Here is a 24,582-nt window from a genome sequence, read left to right on the forward strand (position 1 = left end):
GAAATGTTTAGAGAAATTTGAACGATTCCCTTTTTTTTTTTTTTTTTTTTTTAAATAACAATATCGAAAAATTTGCATGTTTTATTTTCATTATTTTTATCCCGAAAGAGTGCTATATGTTCTATATCTCTTTGTTACGTATATTTACTTTTATATTGACAAAAATTGTATGTTTGACACGAATCAGCATATAAATTGTGCATAGCAATTTTTATTTTAGATAAATACTATTACTTACGGTGTGTCTAGCTAGAGAATTTCGAAATGAGACATTGAGAAACCTTCATTTGCTTGGCATAAAATTTGAAAGCTTAGATCTCGACAAAATTACGTGAAGATGTGAAGAATTCAAGAGAAAGTTTGCGCGCGCGTGTGTGTGAAAAAGTTACATATTTTTCCTGTATTCTTCATTTTTATTCACATTTTATTTATACTAAATTTTATTCTAAATTTTACAGAATATTGATTAGTGCTTTATATTCTAGAAAGAAATTATGTTAAACAATATAAGTCCAAATTATCGTTATTACATTAAGAGAAAAAGAATTTGCTTAACACAAAAAATGTTTATTTGATGGGTCCTGATGAGCTTATTTACTTGCACTCAAGTTAAAAATTTCTTAATTAAAATGTTTATGTAAATAAGTGAAGAAATAATTTTTAATAAAGTATTTTTTTTTAGTTCTGGAAATTATTTATTATTAAATTATTTTTGTATTCATAATAATCTGATTTTTTTAATGATAAGAAAACAGTTTAATTAAGTTTAACAATATTATTAGTTTATTTGCAAAATCATTATTTAAATGTAAAAAATAGAAAAATATAAAGTTATATACTTAAGTAAAATGTTTATTTAGTTAAAAGTAAAATTTTTACTTAAATACAACAAACATACGTTTGCATTAAAATATATAATTCTAATGTAAAAAAATGTTATATTTTTGAAATATTTTTTTATTAAAAAAATTTTTTTCTTTCAATGTATTGCTTATAAATATAAAGATATTCAAATTAAATTTTGTAAATATATATGTATAAATGAAATATTTTTATTTTTATTCTGCATCTTTTTCAAAAGGAGAATAAATGCGTGGATTATCAATCTTTATATATCAGATAGCAAAGCAAAATGTTAGATTGATCCAAGTTAATGTTGATCGAGATATCAAGTGCAATTGTCTCTGACGAGAGAATCGCTCAATTCTTTCCTGTATTCTAGAAAAGTCACCAATCGAGATCTCCACATTCAGAGCTTATACATAATTATTATTAAATTAATACTATTAATTATATCTAATATATTAATATTATTAATTATATCTAATCTAATAATAATTTCTCACATCTTCTATCAGAGATTATGAATGACACACATCAAACATTTTTAATACTCTCAGATGTCATAGTTGGAAAATTCATAAATTTAATATATATTGCATTGAAATTTTTGTGTTAATTTAACAAAAACGAATACGTTAGAAAATAACACAAATATTTTCTACAAAACTAACACAAAATTAACAAGAAATTAATACTTTGATATAATTGGGAAACAAATTGTAAAAGCATACTTTTTTTTAGCAAAATTAGCATGTACAATATGTTGACACATAAATTTTATTTATTCTTAAAATCTATATCTTAAATCTACATTTATATGTTAATTTTTTATTTGCACATAAATTTTATTATTTTAATATTAAAAAATGCTGAATATCAATTTAATATAAAACATTTGAATAACATAATCGCTTTATATTAAATTAATACTCATACATATTAAAAATTTAACACAAAAATTGTAACAAAGATCGTTTCTAACATAAATACAAGATATTTCTTACTCTGTCGTTTTGTCCCTGAGACCGAAAGGAGAAAACAGCTATAAAGGGAGAAATATGAATAGCAATAGGCAGCGATACATTTTAATTTCAAGCCCAAAACTACAAATCTCGGAGCACTGTCCTAATCGTCTATCCTTCTACCGCGTGCGGTGGTACCCCATCGAGAGCCCCGGCCCGTTGTGGCGGCGCACGCGATACGAGCGAGCGGCGATCTCCGGTCGCGCGCGATCGAGCGGTCGAGCGAGGCAGGCAGCCAGCCAGCCAGCCGGAGTCGAGGATGGAGAACCAACCGACGACTCGGGAAGGCAGTGCACGCCCGGCTGCCGACACGAGCGGATGGCGTACGTTGTCGCTCGCGCCACCACCACGCTCGCCTCGTGATTTTCCTTCCTGTCACGCGCTCGGCCGTCGCTCAAGCCGTTCAAGCCGTGTGACGAGTCGCGCGATTAGGTGCTTAGGTCGGTCTACGACGACGCTCTCTCTCCCCTCATTTCTTTCTCATTTCTCTGTTATCGTTATCTCTGTTTCTTTCACTTCTTTTCTCTACTACTTTCAATCTGCCTTCTACCGCCTCGCTCTTTACTCGCACGTGTTTCTCTGCGTCCTGCCGCGCGAAACGAAGCTTTAAAGGAACAAAGAGAAAGACAGAAGTCCAAGCTACGTGAAATAAAGAGAGAAAGAGAGAGAGAGAGAGAGAGAGAGAGAGAGAGAGAGAAATAAAGAGAGACATTTCTGTATTTGACGCACGCGTGCCCACGTGCGTGCGCACTCACGCACGCGAGGCCGCCGCTCGACGACGGTGTATCGCACGTGTGCGGTGTACACAGCGGGAGGAAGCAGAAGTACTACGGTACGCGCGTCGTGCACGCACGCAGATAACGCGCGTGAAGTGACGAGCGCGAATCTCCGAAATGAGTCGCCGCGGGTGCAACCCCAGCGGTGGAAGAGCCGGAGGCAACCGCTGACGTCGAGTCGTCGTTATCGTAGTAGCAGCAGCAGCGCGCGCGTGGCGATCAGCTGATCGTTCGAAGCGCACCCTGTGTCCGCCCACCCACCCGTCCTCCTATCCGTCCGTCCGTCCGTCCGTCCGTCCGTCCGTCCGTCCGTTCGACGGTCCGACGTTCGTTCATCCGTCGGCGGCAGTCGGCCACCAGCGGCTTCGTCCGCGCGTCGTCGTCTCTCCCGTTCGCGCGTCATCGTCGCCCGTCGCCCACTAGCCGCGCTCCCCTCCGCCCGTACGTCGCCCGTCCGTGTTTCCGCCGCCGGCGCGGGCAGTACGGGTGCGCCGACGACGGTTAGAGGACGTTTTCCCCGTGGATGGTGTGTTCTCGGTCGTCGGGCTCGGAAACGCGCGCGTATACACACACATACACCGCGTGTCGTCTCGCGTCATGCCGTCGTGCCGGCAGCTCGCGTCGACGAGCGATCGCGTACCGCGCGCCGCGTGTCAACGCCGCCGGCGAGTCGTCGCGTCGTCGCCCGCAACGAGATGATCCGGCCAGCAGTGGTGTGACCGACCGCCGAAGACCGGAGCAACCAAGAGACGGAGCTCGGAGCCCGACCACCGCACGCCTCTCTCGAGACGCCAGGACGAGGAAAAGCGGGAAAGACGCTGGCTATACCGGGGGCGACGCACAATCGTTCGCGATTCAGCGCCACGGGATTATGCTCGTCGCGCGATTTCTCGCGCTCGACGTACGGTCGCGCGAGATCCGCCGCCGGCGGCGCGTCGCGTCGCCGAGAGACGTCGTCGTCGTCGTCGTCGTCGTCGTCGTCGTGCCGGAGTGATGTGTGACACGCGAGTTGAAAACAGTGCGCCGTGAACGTGACAGCTTTCCTTCTTTTTTCTCGTTGCCTCGCGCGCCGCCACGCCGCCACGCCGCCGGAGTGTTCAAAACAACACGCGCGCGTGCCTCAGTTCCATCGGTTCGTCAAGCGCCACCTGTCGGCCGTGTGCAATCGCAGTGCGAGGTAGCTGTCGTTTGAAAATTTACACGCCGTGAAGTTGCGCGCAAGTCGCGCTCGCGAGTCTCGACGTTTCCGCGAGATCTCGCAGTGCTACTCGGTGTGTGCAGGAGAGGAGAGCTTCGCGCGGAAATTCGGCGGACGCTAAGCGTATGTGTGTGTGTGGCCGGCTTCGATTCCGCGAGTGGGATCGCGCACTTGTTCTGTGACAATCGTGTTCATTGTGCCTCGCCGCGACTCTTAGAGGAAGGAGAGAGAGAGAGAGAGAGAGAGAGAGAGAGAGAGAGAAGGTGGACTCGGACTCGCCGTTGATCGTCGAGCGATCGTCGCCCAACGGGAGGAGTGCGCGTGCTGAACGAAATCGCGGAAAGAGAGAGAGGTGGAAAGTCTGTGATAGGTGCCCGCTCGGATTAAGCGAGAAGAGGCACGAGGAGGAGGAGGTTTCCGGAAGCGTTTTTCACGGATCGCAGGAGGTTTTTGGTGAGTGGCCTACGCGCGGTAACTATTCGCGAAATAGAGAGATGCAACATGGCCGACGCTTCTCAATCGTAGAAATTATGATTACAGTCGTTACCCGACGAGATCGTCTATGTACACATATCCTGATGCGTATATACAGTGCGTACTAAAATTGACGCTAGGCAGGCGCAATGCTTACACTCTCGGTACTTTCCTCTTGACATTATCTCGCTAGAGATAACAATTGCCACTTGTATTGTTTAACTCTTAAGTACTGAAGTAAAAAAATAGTAACACTTTTACTGAGGTTAGTCCCTGGGACGACGTCGATAAAAAAAGAACTCGAATAAAGTCATTAGGAATTTTATACATTGGTTTTATTAACCAAATTGTTGTAAACCAGTCTTAAATTAAAAATGTATTTTAATAAAAATATTTTTTATTTGGCTCTAAGAAACTTTTTTTCACTTTTAGTAAACTTACTATGGAGTATCTTTCATACTCACTATACACAAAAACTTAAAAAAATAACAAAATTTTAAAAACTACATTTTTTTTTCACGCAGTTCCACGGACCAACTTCATTACTTGAGTTAACTATAATTCAATACCAGAATATTAAGTACTAATCAATATTCTATCAAATTCAGGATGAAATTTAACATAATCAGAATGCGAATAAAAACGGAGTTGAGAGGATAGGAGAAATATGCGATTTTTTATATACACACACCAAGGACGTCGGAATATTGTTTATTATTCACTTTATGGCAATAGTATAAAAAAAAGTATGTCTCTTCCCACATTATTTATATCATTGTTGATATTCTTTCTCTTGGACTCGCATCTTCACGTAACTCTATCGCGATTTAAGCTTTCAGATTTTACGCAACGCTACACAGATAAAAAAATTCTATATTTTTAACGTTAAAACATGATGTGTTACTTCCTATATAGCGACTTGTTTCGCAAAAAACTGCGTTTTCTCAGGTTTTTTCTTTACGCGTTATCCTATCATAACGTAATTTTAACTAGCACCATCAGATTGGTCAACTTAAAAACTATAAAAAATGATGTTTATTTTATTTTCTCTGAGCACGGCGAAAGCAGCGCTCTTTTTCGCAACACTCTTCTTTTACTTTAGAGGAATTTTAATTTGTGCTCATTGCAATATTCTGAGCACAAATTAGAAGATGATGTAAAGAAAAGTTTCTCTAATAAAAATACATTAAAAAAAGAGTTAGTAATAATAATAATCAAACCTCGATGATAGTTAGTTACTAGCTTTAGTAAAATAATTTCAATTAAGTGAAATATAATCAAATATTTAGTAATATTTAATAACTGTGTAGTAACCGATTATTACTATTACGCTTGATTACTTGTTAATATAACTATTAAATGTTATTAAATATTTTGTTATGTTAATGAAACATTTAATTGGAATTATTTTATCAAAACTTGATTATTACTATCGAACTCTTCTTTTTCGGTATTAAAAATTGCTTCCTTTGTCAATTGCTCCCGTGTCAATTTGCTTGCTTAATGAAAAATTTAAATGAGGAACGCCGCGCGTATTCAAGTAGCCGCTAATGTTTCGGGACGTTCTCTTTCGGGAAGCACCGTTTCATCTCACATCTTGGATTCATTGACGTCCGACTGTTTACGATTATGCAAATCCGGGTCTCTCGATGCTACCGCGGCACGCGGGGGCTTCCGTACTCGCCGGGAAAGTTATGAACTAAACCCATCGGCATCGAAAGCCTGAGTCGTCGGTCAGTCGCGGAGTCGACGAACCTCTATCGATCTTCGCCTTCTATCTACCTTCATTCTCCCCCGTTTGTCCGTCGCGTAGGAATGCAACTTAGGAACGACTCGTCGTCGTCGTCGTCGTCGTTCACCAAGTTTCGCGCTTCGAAATGACCTCCTCCGGGAACGAGCATCCGTTTCTTATATACTCACGATTACGTCGCGCTCCGTTACGAGTTATGAATATTACACGCGAAGCAGGTGAATCTGTCTTGCCTCTTATAGCTGGCTACGAGGACTCGTAGCTATCGGCACAACAAGAAAACTTGCGGCGATGGATAAGATTTGATAACGGATCAGTGATATTTTCTTATACACTGAAAAAAGAATTTAGCAGTAATAATCAAACCTAGATGACTAAGTTACTTACTAAGTTTAGTGAAATAATTTCAATTAAGTGTTCAGTTAACATAATCAAATTATTTAGTAGGTAATTTTTAATAATCGTTTGCTAACTGTTTAGTAATCGATTGGTTATTATTATTATGTTTGTGTACTATTAATATAATTATCACTACTTTGTAGTCTAATCGGGGATGTAAAAACCCAGGCGAATTTTCAATTTGGAATTATTCTACCTCAAATTCGGACACGTACAAAAAAAGTGAAAAACGTTTAGGGTCAAACAATTGTGAAATTGTATTCTGGAGTGACGAAGGAGTATATTACGATTTTCTCAGATTTTTTAGAACCTAAAAATCTTCTCGAAAACACTAACAACCGTCAGTAATAGGAAAACAGTGAAAAAAAACATTGGACCAGGGAGGATTATTAAATGTTATTAAATATTTAGTTATATTAATAAAACATTTAATTGAAATTACTTTATCGAAGCTTGATTGTTATTACCAGACTTTTTCTCTGTGTATTCATGTCACCGATCACTTCCGGTTTAAACTCGAGAAGAAGAAAGAGAGCGGAAAAACGAAGCAGTGAGAGAAAACATGTAGAGATCGCAGTAAAAATCGCCATTTAAAATAAATATTGATAACCGATGTACGTCGCTAATAGTGTAATCGATAATAAGCGAAGCGTTACCCACATAGTGCGGCACGCAATAAACGGTTGCTGAGTGCCGATGCGCGATTGCAGTACCGATTAGCTTTCGCCATAAAGCGAGGGTATCGTATAACGCGTTGTCATAATCGATCTTTTTTTTATCGAAAGCTAAGTGCGCGCTTAAGAATCTATCGTAAACTTCAGATATCGCAAATTCCCAACGCGGCCGCGCGGTCGTGATTGAGAATTCACCCACACTTGTGAGGAAAAAAAGTTGCTAACTTTACTAAATTTTTTAATTTGATTAAATTTTTTTAAGTTGACTATTTATATAATATATTTGACTTAAATACATAAATATTTGAATTGAAACAATTCAATCAAGTTGACAAATTTAATTAAATTGACAACTTTATTTTCTCAGTGCACGGAAAAGATTTCTGGATTCAATGCTATTACTTTTCTATGTATAAAATAAGATTGTTTATAAGGACGATTATAATTATTATTGGAAAAAAATATTTTATTCTTAAATGGGAAAATTCTAAAATCTAGAATAAAATAATCTTGGCATTGTCCCTTTAATTTTATCAGACAGATTTATTCCATTTATTCATTTCCATCAATGTAAATTAATTTCGATCTTAATTTAATTGATCTTTTTCTAATTCTTAGAATTCTAGAAAAAGTTAGTTAAACTGAGATCAAAGTTAATCTGCATTGGTGGAAATGAACATTAGACAGTAAAACTTTACGGCGAATTTTATAACATTTTTGTTTTAACAGTAGATTGATCTGAAAAAAAATTCAAGAATTTTATTTTTTAATAAAATAATCACGAAAAACCTATAAGTGGACTTCACAGATACCAAAAATACTTTGTTCTACAGCGTAAAGGTCCATAAGGACTCGCTATACGCAAAAGCTACTGGATCTTCCGCATGTGTGATAAACCTAATTTTTTTTCGCTGTTCTTCTAGATCAATTGGTCACTCATGCCTGATAGTGTTTTTGAAAGGGTTTCTGGGTCTTTCCTAAAAACTGAGGAAAAAGTTCTGATACATTCTTTGAACGTTCCAGAATGCGATTTTACAATTGTTTGGCCTGAAACGTTTTTCACTTTTTTGTACATGTCTGGATTTTAGACAGAATAATTCAAAATATTCGTCTGGGTCTTCAAATCTCCGGTTAGATGACGAATGGTCAATCTTATTTATTATTCGATGGAAAAGAATAGGAATTATAAAGCTCATCTTAATATTGCTTTAATAATGTTTTATTTTTATGTTGCGTAAGATTGCAATAAGATTGAGTGCGTCAGGAGTATTTTTAATCTTGTTATTAGTCCTTTCTGAGGGCTGGTCCTCTAATCTCGCGTGCATCGGTATTCGCAATGTAAATCTGCTGTATTTCTTGGCTACGAGAGAGTAGTAGAGATTCTTTCTAAAGCGGACACTAGCGATCGCGCGTATTAGTGCGTGTATATTAATTTGTCGGTGCGAGCCACGAGCGATAAGAGGCGCGATGATTATGCAGGCGCAGTTTTCAACGCGAGTTTATTGCGATAGGAGCGAATGTATTAAAACCTCGTAAATGATATATTTAAAAGCTTGAGAATCAGAAGTAGCCATAAAATATTTTATGGGAGGGCGTAACTGTTAACATTCTTTTACACTCGTTGCTTCATGTTTGTTTAAGCAGACGATGGAATGGATAATAATTATGATGGAAATAATAATGCTAAATTTTCTATCATTCACGATATTTCTCTCGGAATACTAACGTGAAACGTCGCGTTAAAGTATTATTTTATACATAGAGTAACTACAGGTGGTAGATAAAAAGTAATGTTCTATACTTGAAAATTAAAATAATGATAAATAATAGTGAATAATAACAAAATTATTATGATGTTAGTTTTCAACTGATCATTGACGATTTTTAAGAAAAAATAATGCCAAATTTACAATGCATTCTTGTTAAGATTCTGTTAAAATAAGAAAAATACATTATTAAAAATAGGCAGCAGAATTCAATGTAATATAACGGATGCAAATTTCAAGCAGATACATTAAAAGCATTTAATGTGCATCGAATTTCATGCACATGCTTTTCAGTTATAGATACGTTAGATTTAATGTGTAACTTAAAAATACATTGAATTTCATGACATTTTCAACAGTGTGCACTAGGAAAAAAATTTAGTGCCTTTGGTAAATAAGGCTGTTTGGTCGAGGCATTTGTTAACTGCGACCGAATATATTTAGTTAAAACAAAAAATTTGGTTGTTTCTACGAAAACTACTTGTTTCTACTTGTAAAACAAACATATTTCTTTATATTAACTAAATACTTTTGTTCGGTATATCAAAATATTTGTCGTTGCACGCAACAAAACATTTTTTCCTAGTATAGTGTTTTTACGAAGCATCCAAGAATTCCAGCCACTGACGAAGATAAATGTTTAGTTATCGCCGGGGTGGTCCGTGCAACGATGCGAAACCTCGTACGCCCATGCATATGCGTGTACATGCGCGCGGAGCGCGTCTTAATTTGCGGTCGCACGTTCTTAATTCAGTTTACTCTCGCGGCGATGCGACCCGGCGAGTAACATTTCCTCTTAGCCGACGGGGTGTGGGGGAGGCGCGGCGTTATTAGTCGCTCGTAGTTATTTCATTTGCGACTCTCGGCGGTCGGGTATACGCGCAGACTTCAGGTGTAATTGTCAGGTTTACGAGATGGGGTTCGCCACCGGGGGAAGGGGAGGGGGGTATCGGCGACAAAGCCTCGTGTCGAAGCGTGTCCGGAAAGTTATAGCCTATGCGAAGTACTGTTAATCGCGCCTAACGCGAGTATCCCGCGGTACCATAGAATAGTTTAGCCTCTTCCCTCTTTCTCCCGTCTCTTCTTCGTTTTTCTCTCTCTCTGTTTTCATCGCATTGGGAATAGGTGCGATGTTGACGACGCGTATCACTCTCGTATCTTATCGAGATAGCTCATCTCGGTTCTCTCTGGTAGTGCATACGATTATCTTTTTTTTTCTCTCTCTTCTTGGTTCCCTGCCGTTAACTTCGCACACTGGACCCCGTCTTAAATTCTTTCCTCAGGTTGTGATCTTGATTAAATTTACAGCGACCGACATCGACGGTCTTAACGATCTATTATAGGTTTCGGCCTCGTGTGAGAAACTTGACCCGTTAGATGTGAACCTTTATAGACCTTTGCTCTTTTCTAAATCTGGCCAGGTTACGAGACGATAAATTGGATTTTGAGAACGTATACGTTATTTTCGCGCGTCGCGTTGAATAGACACAACCTATATTTCATCCTGAGCGGCTCCTAGGCACTCAACGTTATTGTATAATATTGCACATTTTTCAGAATTCAATGGAAACAGATGCTCAATTTTACTGTTATTGATTTGTAACCTATATTGAGAGTTTATGCGAAATACTGTGTGAATCAGATATTTTGTGAAATATATTGTGTAATTGGTGAAAAATTAGGCAATTATTATGGGTATTATTGCGCAATAAAATACCAATTTATGACACTCGACGCTCATTTTTAGCATTGATAGGCCATTAATATTGGAATTAACATGATTAATGAAACTTTAATGGCCATTTTTAATCACGTAATCTACATATCTTGACGCTGAAATTATGAGCATTGAGCATCAGCATCTGTATAATTTCAATTATTTAAGAACAGTTATAATAAAAATTATGTTCGGCATCTAATGACAAAAAATGAATAAAATTCAACACAAAAATTTTAACAAACAGTTTTAATATAAAATGTTTTCTATCTTTTATGTATTATGAGTTTAATCTTATGACTTTGATTTGTGTAAATCAGAAACATGTGGCGACTGCATTCGATAAAATATTTATTCAATCACCGGGAAACCCATGATTTAGTAGAAACAAACTGCACAATGTATAATACAAATTCTCAATCCCATTCAGCAGACATTATTTTATAATTATTTTTTAAATATTTAAAAAACATTATAATAAAGAATAAAAAAATTTAACAAACGCATTTAAACAACGTTGCTTGCTAGTTTCCAGACGATTAATATTGTGCAATATTAAATATTGTAATAATATTAAGCGTCTGGGAGTCGCTTTAAAGTTCGAGCTTTCGCAGAGCTATTATTTTTAAGTGAATATTTTATATTTTATATTTATTATATGTTATCTGTTTTGTAAAACAATATTTTACACTTTATTTTACAAACAGATAAATATAATAAATATAAAATACATAATATTCACGAGAAATAATAGCTCTGCGAAACTTTGGTACCATTAAAAAATTTAATCAACAATTAGATTTTATAAGTATCGAGATTGAAATCGTAAGTGTCGTCAGAATTGCATAAACGCATTTGTCTTGTCGTTAGTTAAAATCCATTTCGCCATTTTATTTATGTGAATGAATAAGAACGCGCATGGAAAAATCCTTTCCTAGTTCGTTAACGGTTTGGGCTATCAAGCAGCACGAATATAATCTTTGACCTAATTGCCACGACCTTTCCCGTTGGAATTTTACATGGATCTTTTTTCCTCGGATTAAAAACGCGCGAGAAATTGTCCGTGAGCCGTTTGCGCGGCTCCTAATTAGGCAACGGCCTATTCAACATTTAATAGCGATATACCACTTTGGAGAAATCTTCTTATCAATCAAATCTGCCGACGCTTCAATGACTAATGTTTTCACCGCGCGTTTAATGCTGTGCCTCAGATTTATAGTTCAAAAAATAAAACTTAGACAATCACATTTTATATTCGACGCGACTTTAAGCAAAAGTACGCTAAGAAAAAAAAATTTAGTGTCGTCAGCAAAGATTTCGAGGCATTGTTTAACTGCGACCAAATTGTTTGTTTGATACGATAAAAAATTTGATTGCTTTTACGAAATACATACAAGTTAAATAATGATTAAATGAATTTGGTAGTTACTGATATACAAAAAACTTAGTTATATAACAAATAGTTGTATAAAAACTATCAAAGCTACAAATTATTTAGTCAAAACAATTACATATTTAGTAATTACAACTATAAGATTTATTTGATAATTACTTCACTAAACGTTTGATTTATCTTATGAAATATTTCTCTCAGTGAGTAAGAGGATATCGAATAATGTCTTTTAAGATAAATCCCTAATCTTTTTGCATGTCAATAATGAATGAAAAGTTAGGAGCCGGCAATATATTTGAATATTTGGACGACCAAATTAAAATTTTATGAAGATGAAGTTCCGTTTGTGTGAAGTCGGACGAAGATATTTCGTCATTCATCTGCGACTTAATCTCATAATCCGTAAAACTGTACATTTTTGTCCGCCGATAACTTAAAGGATATCAATTCCGCGACGTTCCCGTTGAGAAAACGTTGACTGCAAATAATACAAATAATCTCTAGAGAAAATTAAAAATCACTCAGTGACACCTTGCACACGTAGTCCGGCGGGCCTCCTCGACGACACTCGAGTCGCGCGCGCCGTATTCCACGTCGCGTACTCCTTATTTACCCGCACGTCGAGTCGGCAAAGCCCGTGGAGTGGCTTGCGGAACAGCCAAACGGACAAACAGGTGGCGAGCCGCGGCGCGCGGCTCTTAACTGTAAAACGGACGTTCTTCAATTCCTAGCGAGAGATCGGCCGCACCGCCACTCGAAATGCCACCGGTCCCGAGATCGGATCCCACTCATCTTCCATGTCCCTCACGCGTGAGCCTCATCGCGGCGTTTTTACGAGCGAATTAATACACGTGCGCGCGCGCGCGCGCGCGTCCGCCCACCCGGGTAGGCAGAATAATGAACATTGCATAATGCAACCGCGTGCACCCGTCGCGCTCTCGTCGCCGATGAGATCACTTCCGTGACTTCCTGACATTGACTTGTTGTACGCTCGACCCACGTGTTAAACACGCGTATCTGCGTAAGCGGCGCGCGGGCGCGCGCGCGCACGTACCTGAACGACCGGCAGCAGCAACAGCAGAAGCAGCAGCACCGGCGACCGAGATAGGCTGCTGCCTGTCAGATTGTTGACACAAGCAGTGACACGTTTAATAGGATTATTTATGCTCTCGGAGGCGCTTAAACGGCCTCCGCGTTCGTATCGGCTTCATCTACCTGACGGCGCGTAGCATAATTATGTCGACGCGCCGCGCGGCTCTCGTATCTCGGCCGCCGGCCACGTCGACGACGCCTAGACCCTGATCCCTGATCCCGTGCTCGAGATGGGATTTCTCGATGTACACGTTACGATACCCGTCACCGCGATCTCTGTGTGTGCGCGCGATCCTCTATGTTGAACATAATTTAGCTACCGATGCAAGAAATACATCCATATTAATCCATCGATGGCCATGTCGAGATTTGGCACTTCTATCAGAGCGTCGAGTGTTGACAGTATCTCGCTTAATATTCTGCGAATGACATTTCAGTAAAGCGCGTAACATTCAAAGTTTGTCTAAGAAGGCACAGGACCCTTTCGGCTTTAAAAAGTATGTCTTTTTATGATTTGTTTTCTGGAAAGTAAAATATATACAAGTTACACAAAATCGAGTTTTTATTTTGTAAATAAAAGTACATATTTTTGACAATTTTTTATTTTAGATCCTGCACAGCATGCAGCGTTTCGTGATACAGAAATATTTCCGAAGAAGGCATTAAAGTATATTAAAAATTGTAGTACCCATCGGATGCGATTTCTATATTTTTTATCTTTAACAAAGTGGCAGACTTTTAAAACATAAAAAATCGATGTACGTTAAAAATTTCAATCTTTTTTCTGTAAAAGAATAAATAAAAAAATCGAAAAAGCATCTGATAGGGATTGTACTTTTTAATATACTTTAAAACCTTTTTGGAATTTCTCGTTTTTTAGATGAACCGACTTGGAGATATTTCTGCTTAAAATGCTATGTAAAATGAAAAATTGATAGTCAAAAATATGTACTTTCATTTGCAAAAACTTAATCCTTGCAGCTTGTATATTCTTTCCAGAAAAGAATCATGAAAAGGGTGCACTTTTTGAAGCCGGAAGGATCTTATGCCTTCTTAACTTGACGATTTCTTCACGATCGTCAAAAAAATTTCAATTATTACAGACTGGCGGATAGAACGATTAAATATTATTGAATATCATACGTGAGAATTAGCTTACGTGCCGAAAACAAGACATCGAATAATGTAATTTAAGAGACCGACCGGGGTAAAGTAACATGAACTCGCGGAACATGTTGAAGACGAAACGGAAAGAGGATACGTCTCGCGTAAACACACACCTTGCATTTGAGCAATCGTGCGAGATACGCGAACGAGAAATTCTGCGGGCACGTTGCATGAAGTTGACATAATAAGAGTGTACCTTGAATTACGAGAATGCCGAGTGTTACAGACGGTAATTACTGGCCTCCCCTCTTTCCCCCGATATAGATTGCACGTTCCAGATATGTATCTGATGTTGGTTTACGTTACTGTACTTTCACTCGGTTAATTGTTGATATCTAATTCAGTCTTTGCATAGAGCGTATCGCACGAACGTCATGGTACGCGCTTATGTAAGCCGGCGGTGTGTGCGCGTGTGGCTCGCGCGTGCGTGCGCACGCACACGCGTACGCGCGAGCGGAGCGGCCAGCCGGCGATTCTGAGATGAACCCCGCTTACAGTTGGATAACCACCAACAACAGTCATAACGTTAATTACACTCGTTTCAGTCGTCCGCAGAAAAATTCATTGCGCTAAAGCTTTATTCCGTGCGTTTCTTAAGAAGCGCTCTCTCTCTCTCTCTCTTTTTCTCTTTCTTTCTCTCTCTCCTCCCTCCGCGAGAAACACGCACACATTCGTACGTGTGTATATGTGCGTGGTCATTTTCATGATCATTTTAATGGCGCATAAAAAATTTACGTGCCCATTAAAGCACAGTTTGCCCTCATCGGTCGTATATAATGTTCCAACTATGCTTTAGAGTTGCTTAAAATTGCATACGTCACATTGTACGTAACAATAGCTGAAATAGCTAGTATTGTCGGATTACTGCAATGGTGGATCGTGATAGTCACATTGTTCTTCAATTAGCGAATAATGGTTTCTAAACTGTAAAGAACTTTTAAAATTTTGTTCCTCTCTTTTTTTCTCACCAAGTTCTAAAAAAATTTATCGTTTCCCTGATGTGTGTAACGTTCACTGCAGAGAGAAGTTTAGTTGCCGCGAAAGATACCGACTATTTACATCGCTTTAAACTCAAATCACGTGCAGCAAAGGGTCGCAAAAGAGATTAGACTAGACCGTAAATTGTTTATTAACCGATGACGAGAGGGACCCTTTTTCATCGTTCGCGCGCGTCCCTTTGCTTTTCGCGTTTGCTAACTGAACTTTTCAGTAAAGCCGCGAGAGAGAAAGAGAGAGAGAAGGAGAGTAATTTTATGTAACCCTTTGAGCGCGGGTTTCTCCTACCGGAACTTTTTTTTTACCCGTCAACGAAACGTATTAGGGCGTTAAATCGGCCGTAATCCGACCGTAATCGCCTAGCAACAGTTCTCATTCCCGTTCACCTCGGGGATAAGTAATTTCGCGCGAGGCGCGACGTAACCGCGCCTTTAATTGGCACCGATTAATTGCGCCTCGTCGCGTCGAAGCGTCGACGAGAGGCGTCGCGCTCAGGTCTTTGAGATTGTCTCGACAATTCGGTATCGAAGAAACACAACGGGCACGTGACGGGATCCCGCGATAAGGCGATAAATTATCTCCGCGCGACGGAAAAGCGCGATTCGCTGAGAACCGCTGTCGACAATATAACGCGATATAAGCACGGATCACAGGCGACAAGCGCTCATTAGCATACAATGCGGGCTAATAGGATCGCACGCTGACGGCTACCGTTCAATATCGTGTCCCCGTGTCGTCCTAGTCACCCTCCAAGTGGCAGGCCTGTGGCTACACCTATGTTAAAAATTGCATTCCCTTTCTTTCGATAATAGCTTCGCTATTACTTAATGACAATGCATTTCCTCGTACAACTACTCTAGATAAACGGTAGATTGAGCTTTACTGCAATTTCTGTATTTTACATAACTGTCACTTTACCTTTTAATAAAGTAAAAATATTTATTATACTTTGCACAGATTTGAGATTGATTGCACAGGTTTGCAAAATAATAATTGAACCTATTTTATCAATTCATTTTACGAATGATTATCTACCAATGAAAACGAATTTGTTTGAAGATATGAATTTTACTAAATATTTTATCGCAATTTTTTCATATTATAAGAGAAATAAAAAATCAAAAATCATATATAATGATGTAAATTGTAATTAATAAATTAGAATTAATATCCAATATTATAAAATTAACTTGCTCTTTAAAATAATTTTTCAATGTTTTCGTCCAGTTATTTATTTGCAGTATTACGGTTATGGGAAGTAACATCTTAAAACTTTTATCGGTAGGCGTCAACTTATTAAAAGATGATGATGAAGGCAGACATTCAATTATTCTTACGTTAATTGTTAAAGACAAGTTTTCTGTGTATTTGATTTTTGTTCATTTTTAGAAAGATATTTTGCATCATTTACATTGTTTTTTGAAAATAAATTTTAAGATACTTTAAGAAGGAGACAAGTGAGCTTTAAGTCCATCTCATATTAATTTTATAGTATTTAACATTATTTCTGATTGATTAATTATAATAATTTACATCGTTATATTATTGCTCATTTTTTACCTGTTTTTACAATACCAATTACGATTGTATTGATTGAGACAAATTTGTTTTATTAAATATTTTATTTTATTAATATTTGTTATCAAGAACTTATCGATGTTACATTTCCATGAAATAAATCACATACGTTTATCCCGCATCCATGTATCAAATATTTCATTACAATAATTAATCGTCGTAATTTATTTTCATTCCCGAGAATTATCTGTAAAAAAAAACGGGTGTGGGTTTACTCAGTACACGAGAATACGCACACGTGTCGTCGTTACGCCATAAATTTTTGCACGTTTACCCAAGCACTTTATTACACCAAAATAATGTGAGGACATCAGCTTGCAATATTTTAAGATCAACGAGAAGGCTGTATAGTCTTTTACAAATGCTGCAGCGATGCGCTGGGATTAAGACACTTCTCTTATTTGCGAATAACATCGCGATAAAGATTGCGCGAACGTACGTACATGCGAAGAGTAGAAGCTGTCGCCGCTACTTACGTCCGTGCAACGAAACAAAGGGCGATGCCGTGAGAAGAAAAAAAACGTCATCACCGGTCGCCATAAGTCCCGATGATTAATTCCTCTGACTAATAAGACGTATCGGGCGGCCGTTATCGCGCGATATCGTCGCCTTTGTCCCCGCGATTTTTCCCCCGCCCCGGACGGATGCCCGCGCGCGCGCCCGCCCGCTCACGCCGGATCCTTTGTCAACGCGATTTTTCATCAGCGATTTATATCGCTCGCCGCGATACAATAGCTTGTACGCGTAACTGCGCGTTAGTACGTACAACTTGCTGCGAATTGCGGCTGCCCTTCTACGTAACTGGCCGTAGCCGACGCGATATACGTGTCCCTCCCTCGTCGAAGGGGATAAAACCGACACGAGCCTCTCTCCGGCGGGCATTGTACACCGCCCGCTATTTACACGTCATCTCGTAATAGCTCCGTCTGCGTTCCTCATTACCGTGCAACGTCAGTGCAACGAATGCATGCGAATGTTAGTTTTAGTGCGGGCAGTAAAAGACTCGAAGCTCACGTGTGTTACTTGTCATATGTGTGCATGTGTATGTGTGTTACGATTGCCGTTCTAGGTAACGGCAGGCAACACCGTGGCACCGGTTACACCGCCGCTCTTTTCATTATAATCTTTCTCTCTCTCGCCGGGCTTTCGAAGGAGAGGATTAGACGGCGCGATAAGCGGGCGCGCGATCCCGGGGCGAACGGTAGCGTACTCGAGAGCGCGGGAATGATCGCCGTGATACACTACCGTTCTATAAGTTCCTGAATACGGGCAAATTAATCCTCGAGCGTATTACACTTTCCTCGGATTGCTTCAGAAGCGCGTTTAGTATTTTGGAAATTCGATTTCTGTGAGCGATGAAATAAAAGTAGGAAACGAGAACTAGGAATATTATATATTTCTTTTGCTTATTGGAAACAAGAGGGACACGCGATAATATTCGAAATTATACGTGCACATTGGAAAACATTTTTTTATGTTTAAGTAAATATATTTATATTTTTATATATATTTATAAATATATTTATAAATATAAATTATATTTATATTTGTACTCAAGGAAATGTATTTATTTTTACATCACTTTCTTGATTAAAAAAAGTATTTTCTAAGCCTAACAATAAATTATTTTATACTAGTTTATTATTATTACTAATTAATATTTATTTAAATTATCAAAATAATATTAAAATAAGTATATTTATTTGAACATTTTTTTTCAGTGTATATGTTACGCTGGTTCGAGGAAAATTTCACAAAAGTCTAGAATCGAATGATGCACTATGCACTTAAAGATAGAATTGTAAATATAAGCACGGTTGTTTTTCAATTGAATTAAGCTTATTTTACGTTGAGATTTTCCAAATTTTTATATTTTCGAGATTTATAATATTTCCAATATTTCAAAGAGTTGAGATATTGAACAGAGCAGTAGTGTATTTTCGAGGATTTAGAAAGTCACATCATTATTTTCCTCCTAATTTGCTTTATTCGCTTTATGCACAACAGCAAATGGAAATGTTATTTATCATTCGTGACGATGTAAATGTCGGGAAACGACATGTCTGGTCTCAACGCTGCTGCGGAGACGTATTCGTGTAAAGCACGTGTATATCTCACTCGTTATTATCCTGTTCTAAAATAAGAAATCTGGAATTGTCTCCTAGAATTATGTTGTCGATCTTGAACGAGATCGCGAAGCATGCAATGTGTATTTTGCCGTCTATCATCATCATAATAACCGCGCTCGAGTGGAAAACGTATTAAATTTTAGAGGACAAGTTGGAAACGTTAAAATCGTTATAAAGATATTGTCCTTCCCCGCAGAGATTATTCAGATTGAGAAACGCGCAATATATTATTAGATAGTTTATGTAGATAGTCGCGCGTTTCATTTCAGATTCTCAAGAATACGATAGCTGAAGTTAGAGAATAGCTTTAATACTATATTTAACTGGGAGCTGCAGAGATTTTTCAAGAACTGCGTCACTCGTATCTTATCTTCGAACAATTTTCTTGAACGCTTATCACGCGGAACTAACTTTTAATAGGCTGTTAACTTTTCGAGCTTAAACTTTGTTTTTTGTAAAAAAAACATTTTTTTGCAACGTTTATCCGTTATGGAAATAATTTTTCTTACGAGTTACAAAAACGACCACTTGGGATTAATGGAATTGCTGCGAACGTCACGAGCGTGACAGTTGACTTTTGCGTAACGCCACGCCGTCTGATTTAACAGATCCACGTTGATTATCGAAAGTTGTGTTTCGCCGTGTATCGATCGATAAGGAGCCGATTTATGAGGTGTGGGATCTCGTTATACCGCGTTCCATTATCTAAGCGCGCACAAGGGTGTCAATGGCTACAATTTTACAAGCTCTACAAGGACCCCGCATCGGGAGTTGCCACAGGAATTCGCCTAGAGAGTTCCGAGCTAGCCCGTAGATCCTGTGCGACGGTGCGGCGCAGTAAAAACGTCAATGGTTGGGCGATAAAATTAAACGAACACTCGCTGGCGTTTGCCGTCAGTGACCGCAACGGCAGCAGGTAGTAGTCAATGATCGAAAACCTGATAAAAACGTTATAGATGTTGCGTCTGTCGCAATCGCGAGAACCATCTGCCGTCGGAATAAGTGATGCCGTTTGACACAAAAACTTCTGGATTAGATCTAATGAGACGTTTCTTTATACTTCACAGAAGTCTGCCTAAAATCGATATTTTTTCCATAAGAAATTAAGAAGCTTTCTTCTCGATCTATAATTGTGACTGTGATCTCAATAGAGATCGGTCTCAATTCGTGTCGGAAATGTTTAATGAAGATTCCTGGGGAAAGGTATACATATTTTCTGAGAACATTAAAATTGTAAACGTGTTATTGAAGAATTGGCTTAATGATAAGCAGGTGCCCCGCTTGATTCTGCCAATATATATCTTGTTTCATAGATTCAACTGGATTAAAATTTTAATATACTTAATAAATACCTGTGATATGCAGGTTTTATTTCATTTACCGAAAGAGATCAAAAATATTTTGAAATATATATTTCATAATGAAATAATATTGATCTGTTAGTCTGCGAAAGCTACGGCTGTACAAAAATAGTTTCTTATTTGCAAGACGTAAATATAGATCGATATGTGAAAACACAAGAAATTAAAGCTAAGCCTTATTCGGCCATAACTGGACTTTCGTGCTTATTTCTTATAAGATTTTATTCATCAAATTCTATTAATTTTTGCCAGTCAAAATTAGGATAGCACGATACGTTGCAGATACACAGATGCATTTTTTTATCTGTATCGCGGTCCCGAACCGTCATGTTGCGAGACAAATACAAACGCGTAAGGTACGCAGCACGTGTCTCGAGAGAGTAAAGCGTGTTCGTGTTCGCATTCGCGGACGTTTTCTCAGCGCGACGTGTCGCAATCCGGGACCTAAATCGGCTCGTTAATTTTCATTCTTTCACGTGGGACGATAAAATCTGATATCGCGGAGTCCAGGTATGAGATACACGTACACCCGCCGCGGTCTACATTAACGCAACCTAGAACAAGAGTTTCTTCTGCAACGACGTGCATATATGCGCGTGTAGCGCCGCGCGCCACGCTTAATACGCTTGCATCAATGCGTTATGTGACACGCATTTTAGAGATTGCACTCGATGGAACCGTATGTGTGCTTCGTGTACGCACAGAGTCCCGAAAACACGCGTTAAATAATGAGTACCCTCCGCTACACTGAGAAGAAAGTCAAAGAATTATTAGTAAATGTTGTTTGTAACATTTTCTTTGATAATTATTAATTTAAAAAAAAAAATTGATTGACGAAATATACATTTCTGTGAAATGTATATCTCATTTTTTTATTAATATGTTTATTTGTTATAGGAATAAAATTTTATTTCACTGTGTTTAAATAAAGATTTCAATGAAATAAATTTTTATCCAACACTGAGAAAAAATTGGATAAAAAAACTAAAACATTTAGTTCGATACGATCAACTAAACATTGGGTTGATTCAACTAAACATTGGATTGATTCATATTTATTATAGTTACACGAAAGAAAGTACAATCCATTTGTATCAAATATTCAAAACTTTTAACTACAACTTAATTAAATCAACTCAATATTTATAGTCGCACGTACGGACTGAATATTTTAGTTTTTCAACAATTTTTTTTTCTTAGCGCACAAATAAATTTTAAGTACTCATTTCTCAGTGTACGCAACGTTTCGTCCTCGCGAAGTCGTGAACCGTTTTCTGTCTTCCATCCTCGTATCGTTGATATCGTTGATGTCGTAGTTACAATCACGTGTGTTTACGAAATATCGACGACACGATGGATCATCAATCATCGCGATATCATTTAAAATTCAATTTGTTAATTCGAAATTAGTGATATATCTTTTGAGAACGCTAGTTATTATTTTATCCCTCGGGAGAGAGAGACAACGGATCTAGAGCGCAAGTAGGAAGATGGCGACATCATTTGATCGCTGATATAAACGCCTATATGCATATGCATGTCGACATATGCACCCGCCCGCGGTTCGTTCGTACGCGCGCGGACACGATTCGCTTTCGAAATAAACTGATAAGATCGTGGCCGGACGAGTTTCAAATTAATGTCAATGTCTGCCACGAGAAGGAGGACTTTATTAATGCGTAGAAGTTCGCCCGTGTAATATTTGTGCTCGTTCCGGTGTTATCACGGTCTGAACCTGGGATTTCACAATTCACGGGGTAATCCGAGGAGAAAATCCGAAATAGCCGGGCGTTGTCTCTGTTGATTTTTCACTGTTATTGCGACACTGTCTAACGATTACATCTCTCAGAGTAGCCACACGGTTTTCGAATGAGCATGTTAATTAAAACTGGTGAACAAGATTTCACCGTGGAGAGGCACTTCACTGTGGAATATTTTGGATCGTTTGCCGAAACAGAACTGTCGATCTAACAAAATAATAAAATAGATTTTATTGGCTAATTTATTGGAAGAAGATTGGAGATAGCATTTTTTTCGGGGAGAGAGAAAAGATAATTGGTTTTATAACAAATTAGGTAAGATTATGCTAATTATGATTGCCAAAATAATTGGCAATCGCGATTGGTTTCGCCGCTTTCTAGACGCGGTGATGAGATGAAAGTTGGGTTAGCTTATAGAGAGTGATTAGATTAATTAATCGAGACGGGGTTCGATAGGTTAGCGAGATAGCTGACGGTTTCGCAATCATTGGTAAGGTTAATTGCAAAAAGCCGCGGTATGCGCTAATGGTATTTGCGGTGTTGATGGATCCATCGTCACGAACCGAAGAAACTAATGGCGCCATCGCGGATCGGAGATCGATCAATCGGATTAGAGGATCGCCGAACAAAATGAGCGATCGGACTTACTCGCGGAGAAATGAACGCCGAAGAAAAAGCGGCAGTGATCGATGGTGCAATGAACTCGCAAAGCTCTTACCTCCTCGAGCTTCATTATTCACTCGGCTCTCCGAGTTTCGCTTCTAATTTTAAGTGACTTTGATTTAGCAATCGTAGACTTTGTAATTCCGACGCTCCGCCAATCTTATCTTCGTTGAAGAGATTAAGAATTTCTCGCAAATTATGATCTCGCGGTTGTCCATAATGGATTGGCTGCGGTAATTGATGTAAAATTTATTTCGCATCGCTTTCGAGACGACATAATTAAATATCACTCGTCACCACGAGAAAGAAGAATAAAATGTTGCTAACTTGTTCGCCGCAAGTGCAGCGGTATAGGAGGGGAGGAGCGAGGAGAGGAGCCCTGCGGAGAAATCGATTCTGAGAAAATAAACACAAGTTGCACGATGTCTCGTGGAAATTGAGTATCTTTCCAATGCGCAACTCTGTATGTTTTCCGTCAGCTTTATCGACAAGTCCGTCTGGGCAGGAATGGTGGTGGGATTATTCCAGGAGAGCGCTTAGAGAATTAATGCGATAATCGGCGATATTTCGCAAGATTTCGCATTATCGCGACGTGCACCGCGCACAAGTATGCGCGAGCCTATGCCCGGCATTTGGCGCAGAGCTATCTATGCTGCCAACTGCGGTGATTTTCAAGGCGACCGGCCAGAAGGCCAGATAAGGTAAATTCCCCGGCAGTAGTAAACCCGTCTGAGTTCACACGCGGGATCCGACCCGATACGCGTCGATCATTATCTAACGCGCGCCAGCGGATAATGCAATTATTTGCACCGGTCGTATAACCGGTCTCCGCTCCGCATGCAGATAACTGCGCGACGCGACGCGACGTGACAGCGGAGCATCGAGACACAAGGGAATGCATCTATTCTCTCTCTCTTTCTCTCTGTTTGTCTGTCTGTCTCTGTGGTTAGCACGCCGTAACAAAACTCTTTGTATTGCCGGGATAGTTGTGTCATCCGAGAGCATATCGCGTGTATAACGGAGTATAATCACTGGGCGTGGAAAGAAATGTTGCAGGAACTTTTTCCGGGGAAATATACGGGAGACTTCTTGCCTCGTCGTAAAATTTATAAACGTTACAACTGGTAGCAAAATTGCGCGCTTCTAACAAATGTTGTTTCGTTAGAGGAACCTGTCTGCAATATCGTTTAACGTGCTGCTCAGTCAATTATTTTGAAGTGAACTTTGGAATGAACGACGAGGGACTTGATACCTTTACACCTTGCTACAGATTAAAGCCGTTTGAAATATTATATCTGTTGCTCTTCGCGAGAACGGTTATTATCGCGGACGTATGTATGAAAGTTTCAAGTTCAACCTCATTGCTGTTGCACCTTGGCATATGCTCCATCTCATTTAACTCGAATGAGATCATCCAGTTATTAGTTTAATCTCGTAGTCGCCCGGGAAAGTCGCTTATCTGATTCTCGCGCTGGATACACTGACGTCTAATTATTTTTATACATCACAACTTTCTACTAATTGTGACAAATGATAATAATAAAGTGCGACGACTGGCGATGATAACTAATAGTCCGATATGATATCATCTATATTTTAACGAGCATTATACTACGCTAAATCTTTATTATTGCACTATTAGGCATTTATGTCCTATATAAATGTAAGATTAATTGAGTGTTTCTCTCATTACAGTGTTATTTAAACTACCCAACGTGTAATTAATCTTAATTATTTAATTAATTACTTGCAATTAATTTCATATCTTAACTTTATTTATTAAATTGGTATAACATCATTTATATTGTTTCTTCTATTTTTTAT

General features: G+C 38.8%; 1 protein-coding gene across 1 annotated transcript in view; it reads left to right on the forward strand.

Moving 5' to 3' along the window:
- The first annotated feature begins 2,135 nt into the window (after nt 1-2,135).
- LOC105198843 (Krueppel-like factor 3) overlaps nt 2,136-24,582 on the forward strand; it is a 356,983-nt gene continuing 334,536 nt past the window's right edge. The window contains exon 1 of the mRNA XM_011165688.3: nt 2,136-4,292. The gene's annotated coding sequence lies outside the window, so the exon portion shown is untranslated. The remainder of the gene's footprint in view (nt 4,293-24,582) is intronic.

The sequence above is a fragment of the Solenopsis invicta genome, chromosome 15 (assembly GCF_016802725.1).
Source record: "Solenopsis invicta isolate M01_SB chromosome 15, UNIL_Sinv_3.0, whole genome shotgun sequence".
NCBI lineage: Eukaryota > Metazoa > Arthropoda > Insecta > Hymenoptera > Formicidae > Solenopsis > Solenopsis invicta.